Source organism: Notamacropus eugenii, chromosome X (genome assembly GCF_028372415.1).
Source record: "Notamacropus eugenii isolate mMacEug1 chromosome X, mMacEug1.pri_v2, whole genome shotgun sequence".
NCBI classification, from domain to species: Eukaryota; Metazoa; Chordata; class Mammalia; order Diprotodontia; family Macropodidae; genus Notamacropus; species Notamacropus eugenii.
Genome location: NC_092879.1, coordinates 24,106,587 through 24,118,952, shown reverse-complemented (window position 1 = coordinate 24,118,952; position 12,366 = coordinate 24,106,587). Strand labels below are relative to the sequence as shown.

The 12,366-nt window shown below is 43.2% G+C and overlaps 1 long non-coding RNA gene and 1 pseudogene across 1 annotated transcript; both read left to right on the top strand.

Annotated features, from left to right (window-relative positions):
• Nucleotides 1-2,875: 2,875 nt before the first annotated feature.
• On the top strand, nucleotides 2,876-6,266 carry LOC140515929 (structural maintenance of chromosomes protein 6 pseudogene; annotated as a pseudogene).
• An 84-nt stretch (nucleotides 6,267-6,350) lies between these two features.
• LOC140515930 (uncharacterized) lies at nucleotides 6,351-9,792 on the top strand. Its single transcript, XR_011971188.1, has 2 exons — nucleotides 6,351-7,062; nucleotides 8,866-9,792. It is a non-coding gene; the product is annotated as an uncharacterized lncRNA (long non-coding RNA).
• Nucleotides 9,793-12,366: the final 2,574 nt, after the last annotated feature.

The window sequence follows — 12,366 nt, the reverse complement described above, 5'->3', positions numbered from 1 at the left end:
CCTCAAGCTGTTTAAATTCTACTGAAGAGATGCATGTTCCTGGACACATAAGTACAAGAGCTAGACATAAACAAAGTGATTTTGGAGATGATCTGGGGGGCAGCACTGGCAGGTGGGGGGATTCTTGAAGAAGATGGCCCTCAATCTGAGCCTTAAAGGGAGTTAGGGCTTGTGAGAGGTGAGGGGAGCATAAAAGAGAGACAGAGATGGGAGATGGAATGTCCCAGGTAGGGAAGAGAAAACAGGCTAGCCTGGCTGGGCATCCAGTGTGTGCAGGGGAGGATAGTGTGTGTGTATGGGGTGGGAGGGGGGGCTCAGCCAGGAAAGGAAGGCTGGATCAAGAATGTGAAGGGTTTGAATAGACAAACAGAAGCAATTGTATTTTATCTTGGAGGCAAGGGAGGTCAATGAAGACTCCTAGGGATCAGAGTCACAGGGGCAGAGCTGGGCTTTAGGAATGAATATTATTCTGGAAGTTGTGTGAGCATGGCTTGGGGTGGGCAGAGGAGACTGAAGGGAGACTCCACTCTTCCCCCGCCAGACATGACCACCACAATCAGAAGGCTGTGGCTATTGGTCTTGGGCCTCAGTTAGGGTGCTCAGGGAGAGAATGGGATATGGTGAAATGTAGAGGAGGTGGGATGGAGGAAGGTGGTTGATGGGGGGGCAGTTAAGCCTGACAAGTTGTGAACCTTGATGACTGGAACGGGGTGGTGCCCGAGACAGAGATAGAAGAACGAGGCAGGGGTGGGTTGAAGGGAGAAGATAAGGAGAACATTCCATTGGAGATGCCAAGCAGCCATTTGGAGACAGACAGACCGACCGAGGCAGAGAGACAAAGATGGCAAAGAAAGAGACGTACCCAGGGAACGACAGAGACAGACAGAGAGAGGACTGCAGGGGCTTAGCAGAGTGAGGAGGGTCTGGGGGTGCAGGAGACCTGGGGGTTTTCTGACCAGGGATGATCAGGGAACGCTTGGGAAACGACAAGGCAGAGGGGCAGGGAGAAGCTCCGACCGAGAGAGGCGCTGGGGCCCAAGGGACAGACAGACAGACAGATGCACCATCTCCTCATGGCCCAATGGAAACTTTCTTTTGGCTCTCCTGAGGCCAAACTATTGGGTTTGAGGGTGAGGGTGGGAGGGGTTGACCAGAAGAGAACTAGTCGGCAATAGAATGGGTTAACAAGGGAAAACCAGACACTGGTCCCATATCTGTGTCTCTGATTGTCTCTGCGCAGGCGCAGAAGGAATGCTACTGCGGAGCTGGGACTGCAGAGGGAGGGATGGGTGGAAATAGTGAAGTTTATTCGCAGGCGCACAACAGCGCCTCAGGCCCATAGCCGCTCCCAAATTTTGCACAGGCGCAGAAGAAAAATTACAATGGCCAACTGAGGGTGAGATTACAGCGAAACTTTCACGCAAGCGCATATAAACGTTCGGTACTTTTCCGTCACCCAGTCTCCACGCAGGCCCATAAGAAGTACTACTGCGGCAGTTTGAGGGTTGGCGTCACTGTGAAGAGGCATTGGTGCAGGGATATATTAAAACGCTCCGTTTCTCCCCCTTGCTTGGGTTCGCGCAGGCGCAGAAGGAATGCTACTGCGGCAGACTAAGGAGAGAGGGGTCCCCTGGGGAGAAGCTGTCGCAAGGGCACACCCAAATGCTCCGTCCCACCCCATCTCTGGACTCGGCGCAGGCGCAGAAAAAGCGCTACTGAGGTTTACTGTGGGGCGGGGTCGCCGCAGACAGGCTGTAAAGCAGGAGCACACAAATGCTCCCCATACCTCCCCGTCTCTCTCGAGTTCAACGCAAGCGCAGAAGGAGTGCTACTGCGGCAAAATGAGGGCGGGGGTCGTCGCAGGAGTGGTTTTTGCGCAGGCGCATTCCAGCTCTTCAACCCCCTCCTCTGGTCCACTATCCCCGCGCAAGCGCAGGATGAGGTCTTTGGTGGCGTAGCTGTCAAAGATTGCGGTCTGGGCCTTGTTGCTGGTCGTCTCGGGCTGAGTGGTGAAGGGAGCGGGTTTGGGAACCAGGGCTGCGGGAGGGAGTCCGCGTGGCGGCGCGTGTGGGGGACTGAGTCCCCGGGACGCTGACTGTTGCCGCCGCCACCTCTGTCGGGTCTTGGTGTTCGCGGTTCCGCGGTTCCCCTCTGCCTCTGCGGGTCTTGGCGTTTTCGGGCTTCCCCGGTGCCCGCCGCCTTTGCCGGACCTTGACGTTTGCGTCTCCTACCCCCCATCCCCCTACCGTTGCCTGCCACCTCTGTCAGACCTTGGCGTTTGCGTGCCCCGGGGTTGCACGCCGCTTCTGCAGGTCTTGGCATTTGCAGGAGTCCCCCCTCTCCCCATTGCCCGCCGCCTCTGCGAGCCTTGGCGTTTGCGGGTCTCCCCGTTGCCCGCCGCCTCTGCGGGCCTTGGCGTTGGCGGGTCTCCCCGGTGCCCGCCGCCTCTGCGAGCCTTGGCGTTTGCGGGTCTCCCCGTTGCCCGCCGCCTCTGCGGGCCTTGGCGTTTGCGGGTCTCCCCGTTGCCCGCCGCCTCTGCGGGCCTTGGCGTTTGCGGGTCTCCCCGTTGCCCGCCGCCTCTGCGGGCCTTGGCGTTTGCGGGTCTCCCCGGTGCCCGCCGCCTCCGCGGGCCTAGGCGTCGGCGCGTGTCCCCGGTGCCCGCCGCCCCTGCCGGACTTTGGCGTTCCCGAACCTCGTCGGTGGCCGCCCCATCGCCGCTGCGCCTCTCTGAGCCGGTCGTCGGGCTCTGAGGTAGGTCGGAACTTGGCCGTGCGTGCCGGACTAGGAAAGGAAGCGGGGGTTGGCCATGGCGTTGTAAGGGTCTGAGAGGAGACCGGGGCTGTATAGGGTCAGCATCGCCGCGAGCCGGCAGCCTTGGGGAGGAGAAGGAACAATTAGAAGCGTCTCGGGGTTCCTCTGTCACGGACAGAATGTCTAAGAGAAAAGAGGACGATTTCCCCCCGACTGCAGATCAGAAAAGAGCAAGGCCAGGGCCAGAGGGTGATTCGGATGAGGAACAGGAGAGGGTCCTCTCTCAGTGTGTGTCTCATGGAAGTTCGGCTTCTCAGTCAGTCTCAGAGGAAGTTGGGATCATTAAAAGTATCCAGCTGGAGAACTTTATGGGCTATGCCAGGCTTGGACCTGTGAAATTTGGAGCTAATGTCAATTTTGTGGTGGGACAAAGTGGGAAGAATGCGTTGTTAACAGCTCTCATAGTTGGTCTTGGTGGAAAATCGTTAGGATCGTCTTTCAAAGAGTTTGTGAAAGATGGAGAGGATTCAGCTAACATCTCCATCACATTAAGGAACAGAGGGGAAGATGCTTTCAAATCTGAGGTTTATGGAGAATCAATAACTGTGCACCTGCACATCAGTGTAGATGGGAGTGCAAGTTATGAACTAAAAGACCAAGCAGGAAACCTGGTTACCTCTAAAAAAGAAGAGCTTACTGCCATTCTTGATCATTTTAAGATACAGGTGGATAATCCAATGTCTATTTTACCACAGAAGATGAGCAGGCAGTTATTGAGGATCAGAAATGAAAGTGACAGATATAAATTGTTTATGGAAGCAACTGAGCTTGAACAGATGAGAGAAGGTTACTCAAAAATTTTGGCAAGAAAGGCCAGAAGCCAGCAAGAGATAGAACAAGGAGAAGAGCAGCTTGAGGAGCTCAGACGTCAGGGTGTAGAGATAGAAGAGCATTTTCAGACTATGGTTGCTTTGGATCAGAAATTAGAGAACTTAAAGCATGAGAAGACCTGGGCAGTAGTGAATGAAACTCAAAGAACAATTAATAATATGATAAGTGACATAAATGTTGAAGACCAACATACTGTCATATTAAGTCATGACTTGGAGGTTTCGAGAGTCACATATAATGAAACATTACAGAGGTACATAGCCATTCATGAGAATGTGGTAAAGTTAAATGAAGAAGCTGCTGAATTAGAGCCCAAGTGCCTTGAGGCAAGAGAAGTTGCTAAGAGAACAGACAGGGCCTACCGTCAAGCAACAGCTTTCTATAATTATTCCCAGAATGAACTGACTAAATTAGACAAAGTTTCAGAACAACTTCATGTCAAAATTGTAGACATGAGAAAGAGTCTGGAGCTAGCAGAATTAGAAAAACAGAAAAAAATTACCACATTAAGGGAAAAGATAAGTAACTTTAAGGATCAAGAAGATTCACTTGTTCGGGAAATAAAATATCTTCATCAATCTATAGAAAAAGATGATGAAGAACATTCTAGAATTAGAGAAGAAGAGGCATTTGTACAGGACATGCTGAATGAGGAGCAGGAACATCTAAACCATTTGAAAGACTATAAATCTGACCCACTAAAACGATTTGGACCCCAGATTCCACCCCTCATTGAAGCAATAGAAGATGCCTACAAACAAGGATACTTTACCCACAAACCACTAGGTCCACTAGGAGCTTGCATTCGTCTCAGGCACCCTGAATATGCTTTGGCTATTGAATCCTGCCTAAAAGGTCTTCTTCTTGACTTTTTTTGTGACAACCACAAAGATGAGCAAGTTCTTCAGGAGCTGCTGAAAAGGTTTTATCCGACTAACTGTGCTGATCGGCCACAGATAATTGTGTCATCATTTCAGTGTGAGTTGTATGATGTAACAGACAGAGCAGCTTCTCACCCTGAGTATCCAACAGTTCTCTCAGCTTTAGAAATAGATGAAGCAGTGGTGGCCAATACTTTGATTGACTTGAGGAACATAGAGTCAGTGCTGCTTATTAAAAGTGGCTCTTTGGCTACTGTGCATGCACAGGGACGCCCCAAGAACTGTAGCAAAATTTTGACTTCTTGTGGTGACCAAGTTTTTGAGGGACGCTATTACTCCTCTGAAGAATTAAGACCTATTTACTTAGGTGACATGGAAGGAGAAATAAATCATTTGGAGAAAGAAGTGGAAATTAAGATGACAAAGTTGTCACAATTTCAAGAACATGTATGTTCACTTCAAAATGATATCAGAAAGAATCGAGAAACTATTGACAGTCATTATCGACACTTAAGAGAAATAAAGGTTAAGGTAATAAATATCTCTTCAGAAATAAAAGATCTTGAGGATGAAGAAGAAAACCAGTCAATAGATCTCTCAGTTCTGGAAGATGAAGCTGAAGAAATTAAAGAAGAGATAAAAGAAGTTGAGGAAAAGATGAAAAATAGAAAGGAAACAATGGAGAATTTAAAGCAACCTAAAATAGATGCTGCACAGAGACATGAAGAGTTTAAGTTGAAATGTAATCAGGTGTCAGAATTAGTAGAATCCCTTATGGAAGAACGAAACCAAACTGGCTTAGAAGTGAGTGCCCAGCACCAGTCTGTGCTGCATTATCAAAATAGGCTCAAACAACATGTGGATTCTCTCCGAGTGATAAAAGAAGAGCTGGCAATGAAAGAGAGAGAACTGGAGAGGGAGGTGGCTCAGGCTAACTACATCTGTCCTGAGCGTATAGAAGTTACAAGAGCTTCTGATGTTCTTGACAGAGAAATTGTCTTATTAACTCAGAGGATAAAATCAGAAAACTACACTCACAGAAGGCGAGAAGACATAACAAGGCAGTACCAAGAAGCAAAAGAAAAATATCTGGATCTCAATGGTAAAGTGAATAATTTGAAAAGCCTCATTGAAACACTGGATGAAATATTGGTACAGAGATATGATACTTACCAGAAAAGTAGAAGAAATCTTTCCTTACAATGCAAGTTGTTCTTTGACAGCTTACTATCTCAGTGGTCCTTCTGTGGTGAGATGCGCTTTAATCACAAGAATGAGACCCTTTCTATTACAGTCCAACCTGGAGGGGCTGATGGCAGTGACATGGGAGTCTTATCATCAAACAGACACTCTTTTTCCAACTTTTTATTCATTCTTACTCTGTGGTCTGTCACAGAATCTCCCTTCAGATGCCTGGATACAGTTGATATCTACATGGACAGGAAAAGTAGAAAAATTGCCATGGACATGATCCTCTGGATAGCAGCACATTCCTACCAAAACCACCAGGTCATCCTGCTCACCCCACAATACCTGAACTCTTTTCCCTCAAGTCCACTTGTTGAAGTGCTCGAAATGCCAGACCTTGAAAGTGATGAGAAAACTCTGCCTTTCGAATCAGTCAATCCAAAAGAAGATTGAACTTATAGTTTCATGTGATTGTACTATCTACTCATTGTGGTATTTTATTGTTTTTTTTAAATGTCTGTAATGTGTTCAAAATCTTGCTACTTTGAAGAAATATATTTAATGAATAAAAGTGTTTCAGAAAAGCAAAGTCACAGGATGGAGTACAGCATAAATGCCCCACCAGACCTCCCCTACAAAGATCTAGAAAATGCACCAGACCAAATTCTGACATGGAAATCCAAGAAAAAGAGATCTGTGGACACTGGGGATGGGGTCTTGGCCTGTAACATTATAGCATCCGGGGACTGAAAGAGTCAAGACTGGGCACCTGGTCAGGAAGCACTAGGTGTAATGAGAGTAAAATTGTTTCCTGTGACATAACTGGCTCTTTTTTATTAGACTACTGTTTTGTGTTAAAGTGTTTTGATGTTCGTTTTTCAAAACTTTCTTTTCAGTGTTAAAATAAACTTATATGTATTGTAGGTTGGTAAATAACGTGTGTGTTGATAGACAACTGATAAACATATGGGATGTCCATATATGACAACCCATCAGTGGGAAAATTTGTAAAAAATATCTTCATTAACTTATATTGTCAGTGATCAATGAAATTAATTGGTAAACAGATTTATTCACCAGCCACCAATTAGAACTTGGGTATAACCAGCTAATGCCCCAAACTGGTGGCCCCAGTCTTCAACCTGCTTTTGGCTCAAGGCTACCCTCGCTCCTGTGTTCCCCACACTTGTGACTCAACACTCACATCATATTTGCTTCAAGACATTGCTGATTGACTGACAAGGATTTTGTAGACTTGCCAGCCAAGCACTTCTTTGGGAGACAGATGACTTCCAGTTGGAGAGAGAGAAGGAACCTTTTCATCCAGTAGCGGTTGGAGTCATGCTTATTGGTAAGCCCTAAGAAATTAGGTTGGTGTTTTGTTCCTAGTTGGGTTAATGTTTATTCTTACTATGGCTCTATACACCCAATCTGGCCCAATATTTATTTTGTATGGCCCATAAACTTAAAGTTGTTTAAATGTAGAATCCAGTATTCCTTTTCCATGCAGAGAAGATCTAGATAACATGGACTCAGGTACCTGCCTGGGACAGAATTATATAGATGCCATACTAGTTAGGTATAGAAGGTCACAGAGAATGGGCAGTTGCCCCACAAATGGTACAGGAAGATCAGTTTTTAATTAAATTCTTAGGGATGATTTGATCTTCAGAGAGAATATCTATTCCTCAGCCAGAAGTAGAAAAAAACTTTAGTTTTAAAGCCTTGAAAGGAGAAAATCGAAGCACAAAAAGATGTTGGATTTAGGGGTTTTTAAAATACTACATTCCACATTTAGGCATGACGCTAGCACCAATATATGAAGGTACAAGGAAATCAGACATTTTGAATGGGGATCAAAACAGTAGCATGAATTAAAACAAGTGGAGGAGGCAGTGTAACCTACCATTCCCTGAGTTCCAGTTTCTTCAAGTCTTTGTTAATTATGAAGATTTTATGACTTGGTCCTTGTGGATCAAGTCAAAGGGAGATAATGAAAAGGCTTACATACCAGTAGGGTTTAGGATGAAAGATATGACTACTGCCCTCAGATTAAACTACTACTATATTGTTAGTATATTATAATATGATGTAGACCAAACACCTGACCCAAGGTATGCCACTAACAGTGGGAACACCAGTTTCTAGCATGCTCCAAATCATCCCCAACAAACTTATTGGAAGTGCTACCACTCAGTTGGTACTGAAGTAAAAATGGCTTAAAACCGATAAAGCCAAGGATAAGCCATCTTCATGAGAAGATAACCCATACCATTAGTGTGTCCTCTAAATTATCAGAGAACAATATTCAAACAAGCAAACCCCTTGTAAAGAAGTCCCCAGTCCCACTAAATCTTGAATTGATGAGAAACTGGGGCTAAAGATAGGAAAGACAATTATTCTATGCACAACACTACTTTGGCCCATTTGCCAGAAAGCTAGACCTTTATTGAAATCATTGGTTGGATCCATCACCAGCAACTGAGTTCCTGGGACAAAATGGCAGAGAAATTATTTTAGCCTACTTGCTAATAAGCTTAACAAAAAATATTGCAATCTGCACATGCATTGTTCTCCCCTGTATATGAACAAACACAAACTCCTCTCTTGAAAGTCTAACATTGTTCGTTGTTTTTTTGTTTGTATCCAGACAGTAATTATAGAGAGCAATCACAGATCATATTTCACATATTTCACACGACCCAGGCCAAGGACTGGATGAAGTCCTGGGCTATTAAGTGCAACATCTACCTAACTTAAAATCCACAGGCTATAGGAATGATAGAAAGATACTTATTACTCTAATCAATAAAATCTTAGAGGATGCAATCTACTGGCTAGAAAGCAGTCATGAGAAAAGCAGCCAGCTAGTTGAATAATATAAAAAAGAGAATTCATCCTGGATTGGTGGATGAGTTTAAAATCATGGTTCCATTTCCCACTGATTTGGGAAAGAAGCAACAAGTTCTTACAGGAAGAGACAGAACGTGGTGGACTAAAACCCCCTATACAGCAGCTATCATAGTGGACACCATTTGGGTGGGGAAGTAGAATATGGTCTGGGCCACCAATGAACCTGGTAAATGCTTTCAGGTCCTTTGAAGACAAGTTACATACAAAGATATGCATACAAAGTTCTTTTTCTTTTTAACAGATGTTCAAGTGCTGTGATTTCATCATTGGTGCCTTCGTGACCCTATTGCTGCTCATCGTTGCTTATCTCATTGCACATCCTATCCTACGAATCACCTCAAAGTACCTTCTTGCAGCCCCTTGCAACCAAGACTGGCTTTACTCTGGTTGCTTGCTAGATATCCAACTGTTCCTGTAAATCACAGTTGTGACAAGCAGGATGCACAAGGATACACAACATTGCCAATAGGACATTGGGGACTGCTACCTTCTTATGTACCCCATTGGAAATAGTGGGGTTATAAACTTTAGATTTGCCTGACACACAAGAAGTTCTCACCAAGATAAAAGTGATTGTTTAAATATCACCGAGGGGTGGTGCAGGCAATCAAAGACCTTAGCCGTGCCTGGCCTAAAGAAGAACATGATGGACAAAGTAGTGATCACCAGATGGAAAATCGCAGGGCATCAGTTTGAGTGGGACATTATCAAGAGGCCTTGTAACATGTTCTCTTACATCAGTTCCTGGCTTGGTCTGCAGTGGACTTGCTGTGAGAGAACATGGGACAAATGGAAAGACTTATTGTCCTAATATATTAAGAACAGATTTTAAAATATATTAATGCTATATGTGATATTGATGCTTATATGTGCCATATGTTCTCACAATGTAAACAATGAGTGTTTGGAATCACAATTTGATTGTATTAGTGATAATTATAATACTTTTCACAGACTATCCTAGATGACTGCAGGGATAACCAGCAGCCAGAGGGTGGATGTAGTGAGAATACATTTGTTGCCTTGATATTTAACTGATTCCACTTTTTCTTAGGTCACTATTTTGTGATGAAGTGTTTTTATGTTTGTTTTTTGTAACTTCTCTTTAAATATTAAGATTATAAATATTGTTGTATGGGTTGGTAAACAACATGTTTGTGTTCATAAATTATTGATAAATATATGTGACCCCTCCATACAGGACAAACCACCAACAGGAAAATTTGGTAAAGAACCTCACCTTTAGCTTATGTTTTCAAGTATCAATCAAATTAATTAATAAAAAACTTAGTAAACAGCTTCTAATCAGAACTTGAGTATAACTAGCTAATGTACTTAGCTAGAACTATAAGAAATCCACTGAGGCCCTAGCCCTCAGCCCATTCTTGAATGGAGACTGAGCCTGGTACCTGTGTTCCCCAAACTTGAAACTCAAGTCCTCCTACCCAGAACCCACACCCACATTCACTTGAGGATAGAGCCAGGTAACTGATAGTGATTTGCCAACTTGCCAGTTAAGTGACCTTCAGGAAAGACAACCTCTGGATGGGAAGAGAAGGAACCACAGTTTTTGAATACCACAAGAATGCCACACTTACTGGTAAGCACTAGGAAATAAGGTTGGTGATTTGTTCCTAATGGGGTTAATTTTGTAATGGGGTTTTATTTTGTAATATTTAATATAAACCACAGTGACCTAGTGTTTGATAAACCCAAAGACCCAAGAAATTGGGGTAATAGCTCACTATTTGACAAATCTGCTGGGAACACTGGAAAGAAGTCTAGTAGAAACTAGCCATAGAATAACTTCTCACACTGTATACCAAGATAAGTTCAAAATGGTTACATGATATAGATATAAAGGGTGACATCATAAGCAAATTGGGGGAGCATGGAAAAAATTACCTGCAGCTCCATAATAAGGGAAAAGTTCATATGACCAAATGAACTAGAGAGGATCACAGTAGATGAAATGGATAATTTTGATTACATTAAATTATAACAATTTTGCAAATATAAAACCAATGCAGCCAAAATTAGAAGGAAATTGGGGAAAAAATTTATAGAAAGTTTCTCTGATAAAAGTCTTATTTATCAAATACATATGAACCTGAGCCAAATGTATAAAAATAAAACTTGTTCCCCAAATGATTAATGGTTTAATGGATATGAATGGGCAATTTTTAGAAGAAAAAATCAAAACTGTCAATAGTCTTATGGAAGAATGCTCTAAATCACTAATAATTTTTTGAAATGATAATTAAAACAACTCTGAGATACTACCTCAAAACTATCAGATTGGACATGACAAAAGGAAAATTACACTTGTAGGAGGGGATGTGGGAAAGTAGAGACACTAATGTACTGTTGATACAGTTGTGAACTATTCCAACTAATCTGGAGAGTTATGCCCAAACAGTTACGTAACTGTATATACCCTTTGACCCAGCAGTACTGCTACTAGATCACAGAAAAAGAAAAGGACCTATATGTACAAAAATATTTATAGCATCTCTTTTTGTGGTGGCAACGAATTGGAAACTGAGGGGATGCTTATCAATTGGGGAATGGCTGAACAAGCTGTGGTATATGAATGTAATGGAATACTATTGTGCTATAAGAAATATTTGTGCAGGTGGACTTCAGAAAACCCTGGAAAGACTTAATGAACTGATGAAGTTAGGAGAACATTGTACACAGTAACAGCAATATTGTAACGATAATCAACTGTGAAAAACTTAGCTACTCTGATCAATACAATGACCCATGACAATTCCAAAGGACTCATAAAAAAAAAAGCTACCCACCTCCAGAGAGAGAATTGATCAAACTACATATTTTTTCACTTTATTTTTCTTGCTTTTTATTTTTTTGTAACAGGGTTAATGTGGAAATATGTTTTGCATGACTTTATATGTATAATGGGTATTGTATTTCTTGCCTTCTCAATGGGTGGGAGGGAGAAAATTCAAAGCTGAAAATTTAAAAAAAAGTCAATATAAATGAATGTTTGCATGCTATTAATGAATAAAGTGTGATTGTTGGCATTGAGAAGTGTGTGTGTAATTCATGTTTCTTTCACACTGGTTAGCATAGGTAATGATCAATTGGTTGTGCCCCCACTGTGTCTTCCATTGGGGCAGAAAAATATCCAGGGGACGGACCCCTGAACCAGAAGTGTGATTGTCAAAAGGGAAAGTCCTTGTCCGGTTTTCAGATTTATGTTTAAGGAAAGGCCCATGGGCCAGTCAGAGATGTTGGGGAAAACAAACCCCTTAGTGACTTCGATTGCCCTGAATAATATGTCATAACAATGGGGGGCCAGTTCAATATTCATTTTATTGAATGGAACCTGATGTACAAGTCACTATACAATATTAGAATAATATGAATAATTAGAATAAAATTAGATAAAATAAAATTAGAATCAAACTCAGCTGTAGGTGACACCATGTTGGAGAGAACAAGAGTAAGGGTCCATTCAAATGGGAAGGCTTGGCAGCCCAGGAGGGGAGATATGCCCCAAAGTACCCTTCTGAGAGTGGGATACTTAAATCCTGATCTCAGTCACTAGGGCTGGTTGATTTACCTATCAAAGTTCCTGACACAGGATTTTTTAGGTACACAGGTGCCAGGAGTAAAGATAAACTGGTAGTTGGTAAGACATTACTTTTGGACACACAGCTGCAGTAACCTTAAAATATTACTATCAGTATTTTTCCATGGCCTAATCTTATAGCAG